We start from the raw sequence: 18,362 nt of genomic DNA, 5'->3' as shown, positions 1-18,362 counted from the left end.
CCAGAGAGATGGTGACATTTGGCACCAAACTCCTGTAGAAAGAAGGAAAAAGGGGGCTGATGATAATGTTGATGTGTCAGCTGTTATGCTGCCTCAAAATACCTAGTGCTATCAGACTGGCTACATACGATTCCATAATGGTCAGTGCAGTCAAAGGGGTATGAGAAAACAGGATAGTGTAATAACCCTACTTTTGGTATAAAACAGAAGGGTACAATGGATTGGACTAGAAAACAGTGATAATCTAGGATCCAGTAAAGGATACAAATTCACAAAATGTAACTATAGTAGGAACAAGTAACAATGTACCATCAGCAATCATAAATGGCAAGATGAAATGCAATCAACAGATGAAATAATAGGTTAATCTGGTCTCCACCTAAATGAATCCAAGTGCAAATAGTATAAACAAATAGATCCAACAGTAAAGCTAAGAGATGGGATGCAATAACAGCAGAGCAATCAGAACAAGTAACGACTCTTTATCAGATTATGTAATCCAATACTGTGTAGTATAGAGAAGTACTGTAGGCAAGCAGCTTTAAATGCAGCAATGTAACAATAGTATATCAAATGGTGTATTCCAATAGCTTTAAATGCAGCGACCAGTAACAAGTAACAATAGTATATCAAATGGTGTATTCCAATACTCTTTAGGGAAGTACTGTAGACCATAAGCTTTAAATGCAGCAATGAGTAAGAAGTAACAATAGTATATCAGATGATGTAACACAATACTCTGTAGAGAAGTACTGTGGAGCAGTAGCTTTGAATGCATACAGTACAGCAATCAGCAACAGGCAGCAGTGTGTCAAAACCAGTGATCAAAAAGTACAATCAATAACTGAGATAATAAGTTAACCTGGTTTCTATATACCTAGGATAAATAACTGGCAATGATGCAAAATTACTTTAAATAGTACCAGCAAAAGTGCAGTATTACCTTTGGTACTGCCAGTAATGAACACTAATGCAACAGCAACAAGGCATATTAGTACAAACTAATAATATTACTGAGAGCAGAACAGAACTACACAGGTCAAGCAAAGATCAAAAGCTGAAGTATTTTCTTTACAGTAATGTTTAAAATGCAGAGTGGGATCTGGATAAAGTAATACCACATATAAGGGGGAAATTCATAAGTCCCACCCTAGGAGAGTTCTGGAAAATTCTCAGAAGCAATCTCTTCTGTGGTCAGCTATCAGAAGTAATCTCTTCTGTCTACCCTATTGCAATCAGAATGCATAGATTATCATGTGGAAAGCTCCCAGTGGTTATGTTACACATTACTGGACCTAAAAATTAATTAGAAATGCATTTTCATACATTCATAGGTGTTTACTAGGGTAATTACCACAAGCATCTTTTTAAGCCTAATCATGCATCACAAATCTCTGACAAGTGCTGGTACTCTTGATAAGTGTAAGCAGGTGCTTTGGAGATGAAAGATTTACAAGGAGGGGCCTGGGAGATGAACTATTTACATGCTGCCTGTGTCCATTACAGACATATGCACCAAGCCAGGGGTGAATTTCCTGTTCCCCATCCAATTCTCCAAGTTACACTTAAATTGGATTAGGAAGAACTCTGCTTCACATGGTTGGGGAGCCAGTTCCAAAGATGGGATAGTCTCTGGGATACATACCTGTCTCTGCAACATGTGCTATTTACATCACAGGCAAGGTTTAAGTCTTTAGAATGGGTAATTTTAGTGTTGTTTGTTTTGCGGATATGCAGGAGGTCCATCAGACTGAGGTCAAATAATGCCCTGTATGCCAGGCATAGATCTCCCCTCAACAGCCTGTAGAAGACAGAATATATGGATAGGGTCTTGAGGCAGTCTGCATAGGACATGTTATTTACACCCTCTATTGTTTTAGTGAGGAACCTCTGTGGATGTTCCAATTATTGGATATGCCTTGTTAGTTACATACCAAAGAGGGCACTGTACACAATGATAGGTCTGATGAATGTCAAATACAGTGGAACAATGACTTCCTTGGACCTATATGCCATAACTTTGTTTATAAGCTGTGTAACATATAATGACTTCCTCACTACTGTAGAAACACAATAGTCAAAGTCTAAAGTACTGTCTATGTGTGCCCCTAAGTCCCTGACCACTGGGTCAACTCTAAGAGGTGTGTAGTCAATATGATAGTTACCAGGGGGTGGATGACTTCCTGAAGGATACTATTATGCATTTCTTGGCATTTAGTTCACAGCTTCTTAGGTATTTACTAGGCTAATGACCACAAGGGCCTTTTTAAGCCTAGTCATCCATCCCAAATCTCTGGCAGGTTCTGGTACCCTTGATAAGTGTAAATAGGGGCCAGGTAGATGAACCATTTACAGGTTGTCTGTGTCCATTAGAGACATAGGTGCCAAGCTAGGGATGAATTTTCTGTTCCTCATCTAATTGTACAAGTTACACTTCATTTGGGTTATGCAGGAACTATGCTTCACAAGGATGGGGAGCCTGTTCCAGAGATGGGATAGTTTCTGGAATACATACTTGTCTCTCCAGGTCCTATTTATATCATAAGGAAGGTTTAAGTCTTTGTAACAGGTACTTCTGGTCCTGTTTGTTTTGCTGATATGCAAGAGGTCCATCAGAGGGGGGTCTGACAATACCCTGTATTATCAGGAATTGATCTCCGTTCAACAGCCGGTAGGAGACAGAAAACAGGGTTAGGGCCTTGAGGCAGTCTGCAGAGGACAGTTTTAATTACTCAATGTATTATTTTAGTGAGGAACCTCTGTGGAAGTTCCATTTGTTGTAAATGCCTGGTTAGGCACATACCAGAGGGGGATTGTACTCAATGATAGGTTTGATGAATGCCGAATAGAGTGGAACAATGACTTCCTTGGACCTAGATGCCATAGCTTTGTTTATACACTGCGCAGCACAGAATGATTTCCTCACTAATGTAGACACATGATGGTTGAAGGCAAGATTACTATCTATGTGTGTCCCCAAGTCTCTGGCTATTGGGTCAACTCTAAGGGGTGTGTTTTCAATATGATAGAGGATCCTAGGCCTTAAACACATGTCCTACATGGACAGACTAAAAAATCTCCAGCTATTCTCTGTCTCATATCATCTACTAAGAGACTATCTCTGCTTGACCATGTCTGACCCAGCTCTGTTAGAAATGCTACATCTAAAGAAATCCCAATCCCTCTGTACCACGCGCTCCAGAGACTTCAACCTCATTACCACACTCAACAGAACATGCTGGAGGGGCAGGTTCATAACCCAGAGACCGTCCATGCTTTGGAATAAACTTCCCATATATGGCAAGCTGAGCAACTCACTGGCCCTCTTCAAGAGAAATCTTGATTAGTGGATGAGAAATAGAAAGTTCACCCTGGGGATCATTCCAGTGCCTCTACTTGATAGATGCACTCTGAACTAACGTTGGGTGGCATGATGCCAGGGTACTTCTATGGGCTAGGCTTGTAAAGGCTCCCGGGCCTTTAGCCTAGTACACACCTATAAACCTATGATAGTTTCCAGGGATGGATGACTTCCTGAAGGATACTATTATGCATTTCCTGGTATTTAGTTTTAGTCCAGGGCTCTGATACCAGTTGTTTGGCTGTGTCAGTCCTTCTTGGAGAACATTTGTGTCAGTGTGGGATTGAATGACTGTTCCTAGTTTGCAATCATCTGCATACTTAGTCAGACAGAGGCGACTGACATTTGCCTTGACTTCAGAGCAGTAAATGCCAAAAAGGAGTGCTCCAAGGACCAATCCCTGAAGGACTCCACTTGTGACTGGCCTCTTTCTAGAGAGAAACTAACCAATTCTAACTTCCTGGGTCCTGTTTGTGTGCCATTTGTCTATCCATTGGTTGTGATAAGGGTTTATACCTATCCTCTTGAGTTTGTCAACAATGCCTGACTGGGATATTGTGTCAAATAACTTGGCCAGGTCAAGGTACGTAGTGTAAACCATTGTGCCGTCATCCATTGATTTGGTGACCTTCTCAAAGAATTCCACTGGGTTGAGTAGGCATGAATTGCCCTTGATGAATCCAAATTGGGTTGGGTCCAGTGTCTGTAGATTCATCATTACTGATAATTTCCATGATAATTCTTTCCATGGTTTTACACATGCAACTAGTGAAATGTATGGGTCTGTAGTTTCCAGGGTCTGTAGATGGCTCATCTCTGGGCAGAGGGATGACTGTTGCTGTTCTCCATTCATGAGGCATAAAGCCTGTTTGGAGGCTACAGTTAAATAGCAATTCTAAATGGACTGATAAGTCATATCTCATGTTATTTAGAAGGCACCCTGGGATACTGTCTGGGCCACATGTAAATGCAGAATTTTAAGTGAAAACTATTCTTCATAAAAACTATTCTACATAAACAACATTTGTTGTTACTGCTACTTGTTCAACATATGACGAAACAAATTATGTAGGAAACACAATTTCAGGTTATGGCTAAGCACTTTACAATTATAAAGTTTAATAAAATAAACAGACAGCAAAACATTTCCAGGCAAGGAGCGGTCATCATCCCAACCCATGCCCCTCTTATGTACTTTAGAAGCCCAAATATTTGGACAGATGTTGCTCCATAGTGCAGGTCTGTACTCTCGGAGACATCCACATTTCAACTTTCCCATATTCTGTCTACAGGAGCCCCCTTCTGTAGAAGTTTGGGTGAAACCAGGTGAGTTAGTGACTGTTGTGATGCAGACCAAGTCAGAACCCCATTATGTCAACCCAGTGGCCATCAGGGCCACATACTGCCATTTTCCTGCTTCTGCCACAAGCATACGATTTACCTTCCTGGTACTGTCAGTTTTATCTTACTTCATGACCTACCTGGTGGTTATCCAACTGTTGCATCAGATATTGCATTCCCTGCAGCATGCCTTACATTCCCAAGCATCTCCAGCTTTGGCAGCCCAGATACCTCCCTTCTTGAAATAGGTGCAGGATCTGGTCCCAGGCACTTCTGAGAAGGACATTGCCCCATTGGTTAAGATAGCTGCCTGACAGGTCTAGGGTCTAGAGAATCATTTCTCACATGTAGTTATTTTCTGTGTGGAATGTGCAAGTCTGATATGTATTCTTGTGGGATTTCATACAGTACTACAGTTTCTCTCCCCATTCCATAAATATGATGACATAAATATGTATGCAGACTCACGTGTGTATAGTACTCATCATGACTATTTCAGGTTTTAACTAGAGACCCTGCAATTCTTGGAACCCCAGGCATAATGGTCACATTTTAGGACAGCTAAAGAACTGCCTACTTGTCCCATTTATATCTACAACAATCTTTCTTCCCTGCAACCATTACCAAAGGCCAGTTAGCTCTGGGAGGTCTTTCCTAAAGTTATCCAGAGTGCAGGTCCCTGACCTCTTTTTCAGTCTCAGATGTTATAAAGACTAATATAGGCCAGGTCTACTTCTGCAGGGGGATCTTAACAGAGTCTAGATATGTCAGACCTAGATTAGAAGGAAGGTGCTTTTCACTTTCTCCCCTCAAAAACATAGTATTGAGGAGATGGTAAGGCCTATCAGGACCAAAGCAGCTAGCTAAAGGAGGAGATGTTTCTCAACTCAACAGAGGTACTGACCAGACACTCTGGGTGAGCAGACATCTATATATATGAAAAACATCTGTCATAATTACACTGTAAATATGTTGAACTGTAATCCTGTGCTATAGGCCTGGGCCATCCAGGTTTTAGATAGGGTAAACAAAGCTTTAGAAAGTGTGCTTTTCTGTTAACACAAAGGGGGGGGTGAGATTTTTCTACATGCCTGCACTAAGAATCCACCCAGCAAGATGGGGTGAAGTTATATATAAAACTTTTGTTCTTGCCTTCCTCACAGCATATATATTGTAGATGTTCCTCCTATCAAAAATGTAGACATCCACTAGGTCACTAACATTCAGAAAGACAGATCCACTTCCATGCTTCTTTTTGGGTATTAAAAATAAATAAATAAATAAATAACAGGACACTAGGGACTGGTTCCAGATCTCAGCAGTCATATTCTATTATTGCAAGATAAGAGTTTCACAGTCATAACTAGTGCTTCTTTCCTCTTCTTTACAGAAAATAGGATATGCTCATTGGACCCTTTACTGCCCAAACTTTACATCACAACTGGAAGGAAAAAAGTGTACATCATGATGACCTCCTGTCTGGACAGTCAGTTCATTCTAGCTTGTAAATATCACCTGTCAATCATGGCAAGGGATTCTGCCTTCAACAGACTTCACATTACTATAAACTAGGACAAGTCAAATCAAAAATTGATTAAATCAATCCTTTTTTCCTATCATTCTTTCTTTTTATAAACTCTGTAAAACCCTGCTTCCTTTATTAAGATTTATGGTGCCGTATGGGGTGGCTTCCTCATTTATGTATCAAGCCAAGAATATCAGTAGAAGTGTTTGCCTAACTTTTAGGGTTTTTTTTGGCATGAGTTACAACGATCCTGCAAGTCAAAGTCTGTGTGTAGAAGATGCAAAGCTCCTTGTGTTTCACATAAGCCTGCTCTTATTTCAGTTTACAGGTGGACAGCTTCACACAATCGTTCCTCGTGTCTGGCATGTTAGACCATATGAGATGCTCCCAACTAGTTCTCATTGGTTTTAAATGTACCTTTAGTATTATGGGTTATACCATCATGTGAGACACAAACATTCCTAATGAGCAGCTCTTTTATACGTGGGCTGTTATTTCCCTGATGTCTACCCTCCTGGGGATAGTACCTATATGTTGCGACTCAAATGTGCAGATGAGTGTCATGAAGTGAGTAACTCACTATAATGGTATATCTGTAAAAGAAGTTAAGTAATATATAGCAAGCAGAAAAAAAAAACTTTATTATACACAGGAAAAAAATGTTAAAAGTTAAGTTATGTAGTTAATTTTGTTTATTGTCCATGTTTGTTATGAATATTCATGTTGGTGCTATGGAGACCGTCATGAATATTTAGTGTTACGTTTTAAGGGTTTAGGTTTATTGCTTAGTGGGTGGGGTCTGGGTGAAAGGAAGTAGGTAATTTGTAGTGGAATGTTTATGTTTCCTCTTAGTATGGTGTTTCTGTCTGCTATTCTTCATATGTTGCAGGCAAGTAAGTCAGGATTTCGAGTTGTCGGTGTTCTGTGTGTCGGGTATATAAGGTGTCAGCTTTTTGAGATTTCAGTATTCTGGGCTCGATGATTTAAATGTCAGTCTACTGAGATTTCTGTTATCTCAAGTAGACCCTCCTTTCCTATGACCTTTGCTGCAAATATCAAACCACGACAAACATAGGTGAAAGTGAAGCACCCGAAATTCCACTAGTGCAGAATGAAATTAAAAAGAAGTCTGTGCACAACTTCACCCTAGATGTAGCAGCTTAGGAAAAGGAAATTATGGGTAAGAAAAACTAAAAATATACCAGCTGCATTTTTACACCTACAAAACATGCCACAGAACCCTTTCCCTCACGTAAATGTGGGAACAATAATGAACACCCTCAGGGGAGGGTTGGACATTATAGAACATCATTATGGGCATTTTTTTCTGCCCCAGAAAGCACCCAAAGAAGTCAGAACTGGGTAGTGCTCCATTAAATGTAAGAGACAGAACAGGGGGACTTATCACTTCATCTGAAAATAACAAGATTTGTAATGGAATCTTTCACTGTTAATGAAATAGTGTACAACAAACTTCTACAACTTATATAGAATCTAGCAAACACTCCTAATAGAAAACATAGACTGACAGAATACAAACCTTACTAGTCTCTCGAGCCTCACAAACATTTTCCTTTCTTTTTGGTACAACAGTAGAAACGTCTGTTGGTAAGCCAAGAGCTTTCAATATCTGCAAAAAAGAGATTAGTTAGAAATTCATTGCATCAAGCTCAATTTAAAAAAAAACACTTTGGAAAATTACATTGTTTATCACCTTTAAATTACAAGCTACAGCCACACAAATTGTATTTATTTATTCATTCATTTATTTCTGTCCATCCATCTCTACACCAAGTGGGATCCATCAACTGCCTACATGCTTCAGTTTTCTCTGAAAATGATGGCCGCACATGGCAACTGTGCAATGTGGTCACACTGTAATAAAGAGCTTCTGTACCTGCACAACCCAAAGGTCCCCCCAATTCCCAGTCAGTTCAGCTGCAAACAGGCCGCCCCTTTCTGGGGTCTGGGCTGGTTCCATCTTCTTCATCAATTACAGTTTGATATAACACAGTAAATATATAATAGCTCCCACCTTTCACATTCATCAGTTCCCCCCTCTAGCCATTATCAGGTACCTTCCTGCCAGTCAAGGAAAAAAATAATATTGATACCTACACTGTTAATAAAAAAAAAAAAAAAAGAAACTCCCAAGAGCATAGGCTGTCTGTAGCAGATGGCTTTCACCAGGAATAAAAAAACATAATTCTGATCCATCACGGATGGTCCAAAAACTCACTGAATCTTCAACTAGATCAGACATGCAATAAGTATTTTATTTTTAGTCATTAACCAGTGTAGGATGTTGATCCAGTTGGGCCATTTTAGTCTTAGTGCGGCAAAGACAAATAGAATGATCAAGTTTCTTCATGGGGGTTGTGAGATGGCATAACGGTTAAAGTATTTACCTCACAAACACAAAGTACAGTGTTTGATTGTCACCTTTCAGAGACATAGCATGGGCTTAAAATGGTCCACAAAGGCAGCTAGCCTAATTCTTAACTATAAATGTAAATACACAGTAAGTATAGTAAAATATTGTAACAGTTACAGCAGAACAAAAAACTATTAATAGCTGTAAAGGTATAGAGGACTGTTTTGTTGTATTGGTGGTGATCAGGTATTGTGACCAATAAATACATCACTTACATTATGTAAGAGAGGAGGAAGATGGGCAGTAATGCGAATAGTATAGCAGAGTATTAGTGTGTGAGTTAGTAGAGACTAAAGTAGTTAGTGTGAGATGGGGATGAAGTCCATGGAAGACTGTCAATTACACAGTGGGGCCTAAGATCACACAGTTTCAACTAAGGTGTATATTAAAGAAGCATTTACATGTGTCCTCTTTGAGTAGGAGAGTTTCAGATGGTAAAGAAATTGATTTAAGATGGTTTGGTATGTTCTCCATGAGTCCCCTGCTGCCCCATGTGGTACCCCTCCATATGTGAACCCCACATCTCCCTTACTAATAAATACTAACTACAGTCTTATAACCATAGAGGAAAAATAAAAGCATGGCACATAAACAGAAAAAAATTATTTTTACTGCAAAATGCAAATGGGGTTTTAAAATTGTGTAAAGGAAATCAGAATTGATGCTCGCCTTACAGACCCTTAGTCTAGGCTTGCCATCTTCCCAAATGACCAATGTTGAACATTTTCTACAGAAAAACAAAATTTTGCAAGAGAGACTATACCCACAATCAGTGCAAAGAGCTGGACTTTTTGGCAAAATAAAAGTTTGACATTATATAATTTGCATTGTTTCTGTTATTTCAGATAATATTATAGTGTTTAAGTTACAAAATAACTATTTTATGCAACTGTTATAGAAAACTTGTTAAACACTTTCTGCCCTAAAATCTCAAGGATATTTGCAAATATGTATATATATATATATATATATATATATATATATATATATATATATATATATATATATGTATATATGTGTGTGTGTGTGTGTGTGTGTGTGGGTGTGCGGCTATATATATATATATATATATATATATATATATATATATATATATATATATATATATATATATATATAATATGGGTCTACTTCTATTAAGCTGACAGCCCATTTCACTGAAACCCATTTGGTTGACAGCTCATTTCATCGACAAACATTCTGTGCCCCCCACACCCCCCCCCCTATATATAACAACTCCACAGTTGCCCAACAGTGGGGAGGGGGGGAAAAACCAGGTTTTGCCTTGAATACTTTTGTCAATGAAATGAGCTGTCGACCAAATGGGTTTCAGTGAAATGGGCTGTCAGCGAATAGAAGTAGACACATATAATATATATATATATATATATATAATGTTTTTTTTCTTTTTTCACGATGCAACTGGCCAGATAGGATCTGTCCAGCATAGAGACAGACAGGTGATAGTCCTTGCACAGCCATGCTCTCTGCAAAGAGTCCATTAAAAAGGACCACAGCCAATAAAACATTTCAATTGTAAACTATTTACTAACAACTTTTGGGTCTGATTTGCCTGTTTTAAAACACTACCATGCTACAATCTATTTTTGTAGTAAAACAGTAATTGAATTTTAGGTAAAAATTACAACATTCCATCCAAACTGTGATTACATCTTGCTCAAAAGAGATACAGTAACCAGTCGTTCAAAGAACAGCACAACACAACACACATTAGCTCTGGTATTAGCTATGACATATTAGCGGTGTCAAACCCATGCTGTACCTGCATTTTTTATGAATGAAATCTCAATAGCCAAAGACTTCACACCATTATGTGGGACACTGGTCACGTGATCCTATATTTAAATCTACAGTGAAAAAGGTCCTTGATGTAAAAATATTACCTTTTCTGCCACGTGGTGTTTAGCCATCTTAATGGAAGGTCCTGAAGCTTCAAAGTATTTTCCGACTACCTCAACCCCCACAGTAAGCTCTGGAGCATGACTTGGACCAGTCTGCCTAACCAGTTTAAACTGCAGCCCAGGGTATATCTCATTCAGTCTCATCAGAGGAGTTTTTGTTGAAGGATTCATTTGGTTCTTCTCCTGTAAAAGGAATGCTATGTTCTACAAAAATGAAATTGTTAATAGAACAATATTATTAGAATTGTGCCATTTGACAATAGTTTAAATTATATGGTACAGCTTTTGAAAACTCTGTGCGATTCAAGATTTATGTATTTGTAAATAATGTAAACAGTTGTAATTTTTTGTATGTGATTAAACAATTATTGGGGAAAAGGAATGTTACAAACACTGTCAGTATAAGTCTGCTACTAAGTTACCATGTTGTACAGTAAGGTGTACAAAGTGCCCCCTGCTACACAGACACACACACACACACACACACACACACACACACACACACACACACACACACACATGGATACACATACATTCATACTAGTAGCCAACGGGCAAATCACCCCTATTTGTTATTCTTGTCAAATCTAATTCTTTCCTTGCAGTAAGCACTGCTAGATTAGTTACTACCTAACCCAACTTCAGTGTATCATCCTAAATACTTCACCCATAAATCTTCAGGGTCTGCTACAGTGCTCACCACTCACCTCCCAAAGTACTGTGCTGACCCTAGTCTTCTGCCTTCTGTCCACACAGGTCAGCAGTCTGCTATCTCTAACTCATAGTTGATTACCAGGCTAATGACCACAGGTGGCATTTTTAAGCCTAGCTATGCTTCCAAGAATCAAACCCTGTACCTTGTGTCTTTAATGTAAACACCTTAACCATTATGGCAAACCCCATTTCTTACCCCATCTGTGGCAAGTCTAATCAAATGAGGTGTTCTAAGTTAATGTAGAATTTGCTGTATGATTACTAACTGTTCAGTGCTTCTACGAACTGAAAGAACAACCTGTGAGAAATATAAATTTTTAGGATACATAGGGACAAATCTCTCACATCAGCCCACTAATTGGTAAGCATCATATATCTACAACACTAGTTACCACACACACTAAGTGCATAACTTGTTCTGAAAGTGTAAAGACACAATTACCAGCCTACTAGAACACACTAAGAGGTCTCACATAAGGCATAGCCCAATTGTTTTACACTCACACATATTGCATATCTTTGCAGTTCACCTAAAAGCCACCAAGGAAGCAGGCCTAAACTGATAAGGCCACCTGCCTACTAAATCTGCTTCCACATAGTTTAGTCATTGGTGACCCTATAGTTAGGCCCTCAGACTTCACAATCACCAGACTGGACAAGAACAGGAAGACTGTAAATTCTGTAAAGTGCCGGTATCCATGATGTCACAAGGGCCCTAAGATCCCTAATGTCAAGAGTTTAGCTGAATATCCCTGATAGTCCTCATATTTTTTCCCTGTCTATTGTAAAATGTATGATTTTCTGGTAAAATCTTGGAGGATTTCTGTCAATAAAACCAGATGTTAGAGTTTTGTACTTCTTATTCTGCACAGAATGCATGTTACTGCCAAAGAATGGAGATGTGTTAACTTTTTAAGTAATTTAGAACTAATAGTTCAACATTACATTATATCAACACACACACACACACACACACACACACACACACACACACACACACACACACATTGCATTTCCTGAGATTAAACTTCCATTTGTTTTACCGTACATGAGATAATGTCACACACATCACAGGGAATATAGTTTCATTTCTGTGGCCTCTACCTGCCATCAGTTGACTAGTCTATTAGACATCAGTCACAGACCTAAGGCAATTATACATTTATTTTATCCTCTATTGACCAGGTTAGTCCCACTAGGCTAGTGTTGTACTTTCAGAGGAGACCTGAGTTAGTATTCAAAGGTTCGTAGGTATATAATAGCTTAATGATTACTTTGGCCTTTATAAGCCTAGCTATGCATCCAAAATGTATTGTGCCAGTTTTCTGAGCCTTAAAAGTGATTTTAATTGATATATGTAAGCTGTGGTAGGACGTACAGACTGCCTACATCCATTAAAGACATAACTGTGATAGCTACAAGAACTTCCAATTTCCCATCCACTGGTGCAGGTTATGTTTGAATGGGTTAGGGAAGAACTCTGCTTTACATTGATGGGAAGTCTGTTCCAGAGGAAGGGAATTCTCTGAGATATATACTTGACCCACCAACATGTCCTATTTATGTAGCAAGCAAGGTTCACATCTCAATATCAGATAGTTCTGATGATATTGGTTTTTGGGGTGTACAAAAGGTCCATCCAATGATGCCTTGTATGCCAGGCAAAGATTGTCCTCAGTGGTCTATATAAAAGTGAGAATTGAGCTATAATGGGCTTTCAGGGGTCCCAGGCTCATGCTTACACTTATCAAGGGTATCAGAACTTGTCAGAGATTTGGGATGCATGGCTAGGCTTAAAAAGGCCTTTGTGGTCATTAGCCTAGAAACCACCTATGATTCTATGCATAAGGCATGTTGTATTACTTTTTCTGAGGAACCTCTGTGAACATTCCAGTTGCTGCATGTACCTCGTCAGGTACATCCCAAAGGGGGAGATGTACTTAATAATGGGTCTGATGAGGGCCAAATACAGAGGAAAGATGACCTCCTTGGATCCAGTTGCCATGCCTTTGTTTATAAGTTGAGAAACATGGAATGATTTTTTTACTACCCAAGTTACCATCAGCATATGTCTCCAAATCCCTGGGTCCAATCTTAAGAGTGTGTTATCAATGAGGTGGTTTCCTAGGCTGGCCAACTTCCCAAACATTACTGTTATGCATTTCATGGCACTGAGGTTTAAGCCGTAGCTTTGGCACCAGTCACTTGTCTGTGTTTGTCCTTCCTGTAGGATGTTAGTGACTTGGGGGGATTCTTCATCTACTCCTTATTTGCAGTGATCTGCAAACTTGGTCAGCCAGAGGCGTTTGATATCGGCTTTGACTTCCGAGAAATAAATGTCAAAAAAAGAAGCAGCCCTGGCAAGAGCCCTGAGGGACTCCAATAGTGACTTGCCTCTTTAGGAGGGAACTTTTCCTACCCTAACTTCCTAGGTCCTAAATGGGAGCCAGCTGGCTATTCAGAGCATAACATAGGAGTTAATGCCTAATTCCATGAGTTTATTTACAATACCTGAGTGGGGTATTCTATCAAATGCCTTAGCCAGGTCAAGGTAGGCAGTATATATTGTTTTACCCTCAACCACTTCCTTGGTGATGTTTTCACAGAAGTCCATCAGGTAGAGTAGGTATAATCTGCCTTTAATGAAGCCAAACTGGGTTGGATCCATAGTATGAAGGTTTCCTATGTCATTATTTACTATATCCAGGATAATTCTTGCCATGGCTTCGCATATGAAACTAGTTAGGGTCCGTTGATGGACTGTCTTTGTGCAGAGGGATATCCACTGCAATCTTCCATTTATGTGGCATGAAACTTGCCTGGAAGCTATGGCTAAATATTGATTCCAGAGGTTCAGATATGTCATCCTTCAAGCAATTTAGGAGGCCTCCTGGGATATTATCAGGGCCCATCAATACAGTATTCTTAGCCTTAGAGAACATATTTAGGACCTGCTCCCTAATGGTAATTGGGAGGATTATGTTTGATAATATTATTTAGGAGGCAGCCAAGGGGGAGATAAAACTGGAACTGAATTTGTTAGCCAGCAGATGTGCTATGTCTTCCACCTCCATTTAATTGGCTCCATTAGGAATCAGTTTCTGTGCACTGGTGTGTTCTACTTTTGACGTTTCAGACAGAGCTAGAGAAAGCCTTGTAGTTATCTTTGGCCTGGTTAAAATAGGCTTTGGTAGACTTAATTTTCCCTTTTAGTTGTTCAGCCTGATTAGAAAATTGTATCCTGCTGAGTGTTGCACTTCCTAATTTCAGCTATGACTTTTTTCCTTTTGTTGTACAATCTGTTTACATTTGGACTCCACCATAGTGGTTTGCTGCTTTTTAAGTTTGTTCTGGGCTGTTTCTGGTAGGCACATTCTGTCTCTATGCATCTATTTAACATGATTGTAGAGGATTTTTGTGTGCAATTCTGCAAAGCCAGCTGTGTTCTCTGGGTTTGGAGGAGCTTGAAATTTGGTCAGATAAACACTCAATAATAGGTAGTGTGCCTTAAAGTAGCTCCTATTACTGGGTATGTTGGGAGTCACAGCACTGATTTTTATTTTGAAGGAGACAGCTTTATCATCTGACCCTACCAGAAAGAACACGATGTGGAAGTGTAGCATTCTCCCATATTTGTGAGTATCAGATCCAGTATATCTTCTGTCTCAAAATAGGTGCTTTCATTTACAATGAGCTCTGCACACTATTGTATATTGCCTTTGAGGTTGAGTACATACCTAAAGAATGCTTTGTGGTTGTTCTTGGCCTGAGAGGCCAAATTTAACTCAAATTTGGTTTTGGTAGACTTTATTTGTCATTGGAGTTGTTTGTCTAGGTTGATGAGAGCACTTTTATCCTGCTGGCTGCTGCACCTCCTAGTTTCTACTATATTTTTCTTCCTAATGTTACACAGACTATTGATTTTGTGATTCCATCAGGGTGGCTTGTTTTACGAGTTAGTTTTGCACTTCTCCCTGGTGGGTACAGATTTCTGTGAACAGTTATGCATAGGCAGCAGTGTTCCCAGAGTTTATGGGGGCTTGAAATTTTGCCAGGTTATCACTTAACAGCAGGAAGTTAGCCTTAGAGTAGTTCCTGAATAATCCAGGTTTAGCTGGAGGTTCAGGTTTTATTTTGACTTCAAAGGAGACCATTTTGTGGCTGACCTTACCAGGGCAGAAATTACAGCAGTAGTGTGCAGCACTCTCAATATTAGTGAGGATGAGATCCACTATGGTTGCACCCCAGGTTAGTATGTTGACAATCTGGTCCAGGGAGCTTGTCTGTACAAAATCTAGAATTCTCTGTGCATGTATGTATGGTGTCATATAGGATTCCCAGTTAACAGTGGGGTAATTGAAGTCACCCATGAATATGGTACTGGGTTGGATAGTTTCCTGGGTCATAGAGTGCAACCTATAGCTTCCAAGGAAGTGGTATTTGATTTTGCCTATGGTGATTTGAATGTGGAGCAGCTCAAGTGAATTGTCTGTGTAGTACCTGGTCTAAATGTGTGGAAGGCATTATAACCTTGCACTGTTGGTGTGCTCTGCATGGCTTTAAACCATGTCTGAGTGACTGCACAGACTTCAGCAATCTCTAAGGTGAAGAGAGCTTCTAGGGGGTGGAGTTTTTTGTTTAGACTCCTAACATTGAACAGTACTAACTTTAGATTTTCTTGGTTTTGATTTGCTATGTTAGAAGTACTTTCAGTTTGGCATTGCCTAATAAAGGCATGGGGAAGACAATGTTTTAGCTAATATTCAAAAGCCTAGAGGGCAGAGGTGCAGACCATCCCTTGCAAAGCAGTGTGGTCTGTTGACCATCTCCTTCCATGCTGACAAATCGTGCAACCCCTTAGAATGACACCAGAAACTATGGCAAGTATTAAATTCAGTCATCTTTTGTTTGCTCAGTGCTAGGCTCATGCCAGCCTGAGACACATATTTCAAGAGCTCCATGAAGTCTCTCTTCATATAGTCTAGGGAGGGGGTCTGTATTATATTATTGCACGCTTACAAAAGTGAATGATAATTAATCGACCCAATATAAGCAAAAGCTTACAACGTTGAAACCTCAGAACAGCGATTTTTTCTAAGGGAAAAAAAACTGCTGTTCCAAAATAAAAAACATAAAAAAATATATAAAACACTACATAATGTGGGGGGCTTCGCCCCCCCCCAACATGGGGGCTGTGCCCCCACACCCCTCTACTTAAATATACCAACTCCGAGATTGCACTACAGTGCCAAAAACGGCAAAGTAATGAAAGCGGCCAAGCAAATTCTTTCCCAGGGAAAGAATTTGCTAAAAAGCCGCTTCGCTATTTTGCCTTTTCATTCTTTAAGGTTCGATCAAGACACATTCGACAAAATGCATCTGGAATAACACAATAGGAACCCTAGGGAGGTACATCTCAGCTCATTTACTGCTATGTGGACTATGCCTGAGTCATATTGGTACTTGTGGTCCAATGACTTGAGTGCATGCATAATGTGGGGGATCCTAGCCCCTGATTAGCAACTGACCGTGACTTTCTCCTTACTCAGCCAGGTGAGAAGGACATTGGCGTGTTTCATGATGGAGTTTCCAATTGCCAGAATGTTGGATTCTGTGGTGGCTTGCTTTATGGGCTTAGAAGTAGGGGCTTCATGAGATGTAGCTCTATGGGTTGATGTGGGTGTTGGTTTGAAAGAGTGCATTTGGGGCTGGTGAGGGCATTTGTTATGTATACTTCAGCAAAGAGGTCTTTGGGGTTTAAGAAGGTTGCATTTCAGTGCCTTAGCATATGTGGGTCTATATGCCTGCTTTGAATTCATAGGTTCATAGGTTCATAGGTAGATACTAGGCTATCTGCCCTAGGGCATTTATAAGCCTAGCCAGAGTGTATTTGGCTTCCGCCTCCCTATTAGATTAGCCTACTGTGCCTCTGTAAAGTAGGTTACAGAAGGTACCCTTTTAAGATTAGTTTACTGTGCCTCTGTCTAGCAGGGACACAGGAGAGATCCCAGGGGTGAATTTGCGATTTCCCATCCACGCGTCCAAATTTCGCTTGAAGAGGGTCAGCGAGGGGCTATGTCTAACATGAATTGAGATTCTATTTCAGAGTGAGAGGAGCCTCTGGGAAATTAATCTGTCCCTCCAGCATGTCCTATTTATTTTGTGCTGAGGTTTAGGTCCCTGGAGCGTATAGCTCTAAGGGACTTGGATTTTTTGAGGTGGAGCATGTCCATTAATTCTGGGTTTGACATGGCTTTGTACATCAGGCATAGATCGCCTCTGAGTAGGTGGTAAGCAACTGAGTAGAGCTGGAGTTTCTTTAGTCGAGCTGCATAGGACATCTGTTTGTAGCCCATGATCCTCTTGGTGAGGTACTTTTGGGGTCTCTCCAGTTGCTGCAGGTGTCAGGTAAGGTACATCCCAAAAGGGGCATTGTATTCAATTATGGGCCTGATGAGTGATGAGTAGAGGGGCACAATGACCTCTCTTGATCTAGATGCAAACCCTTTTGTGATAAGGTGGGCTATATAAAAGGTCTTTCTAACCACTTTGGCAACGTGATTATCAAAGGAGAGATTACTATTTACGTTGGTCCCCAAATCTCTAATTACTTCTTCCGTAGTTAATGGATTACCACTTTATGTGGTAATTTGTGGGCACCTTGTTTTTCCCAAAGGGGATGACTATGCACTTTTTAGCATTTAGCTTGAGGCCGTGGTTCTGGCACCAAGCATCCATCTCTGTGGGACCCTTTTGGAGGATGCTTGTGTCAGCTGGAAATTCGATTATGGCCCCCAGTTTGCAGTCATCTGCAAACTTTGTCAGCCAAAATCCCCCCGTGTTAGCCTGAAACTCAGAGAAGTATATACCGAACAAGAGAGGTCCCAGAACTGAGCCCTGTGGGACGCCACTTGTAACTGGTTTGGATTCGGACATGGCACCTGTGATCCTGACCATGTGGGTTCTATCTCTGAGCCAGTTTGCAACCCATCTTATGATATAGGGGTTGATATTTAAACTGGTAAGCTTATTTATAATGCCCGAGTGGGGTATTGTGTCGAAGGC

The sequence above is a fragment of the Protopterus annectens genome, chromosome 2.part2, assembly GCF_019279795.1.
Source record: "Protopterus annectens isolate FY-2018-M chromosome 2.part2, PAN1.0, whole genome shotgun sequence".
In the NCBI taxonomy this organism is placed as follows: Eukaryota; Metazoa; Chordata; order Ceratodontiformes; family Protopteridae; genus Protopterus; species Protopterus annectens.
Note: the sequence above shows the minus strand (reverse complement) of the source record.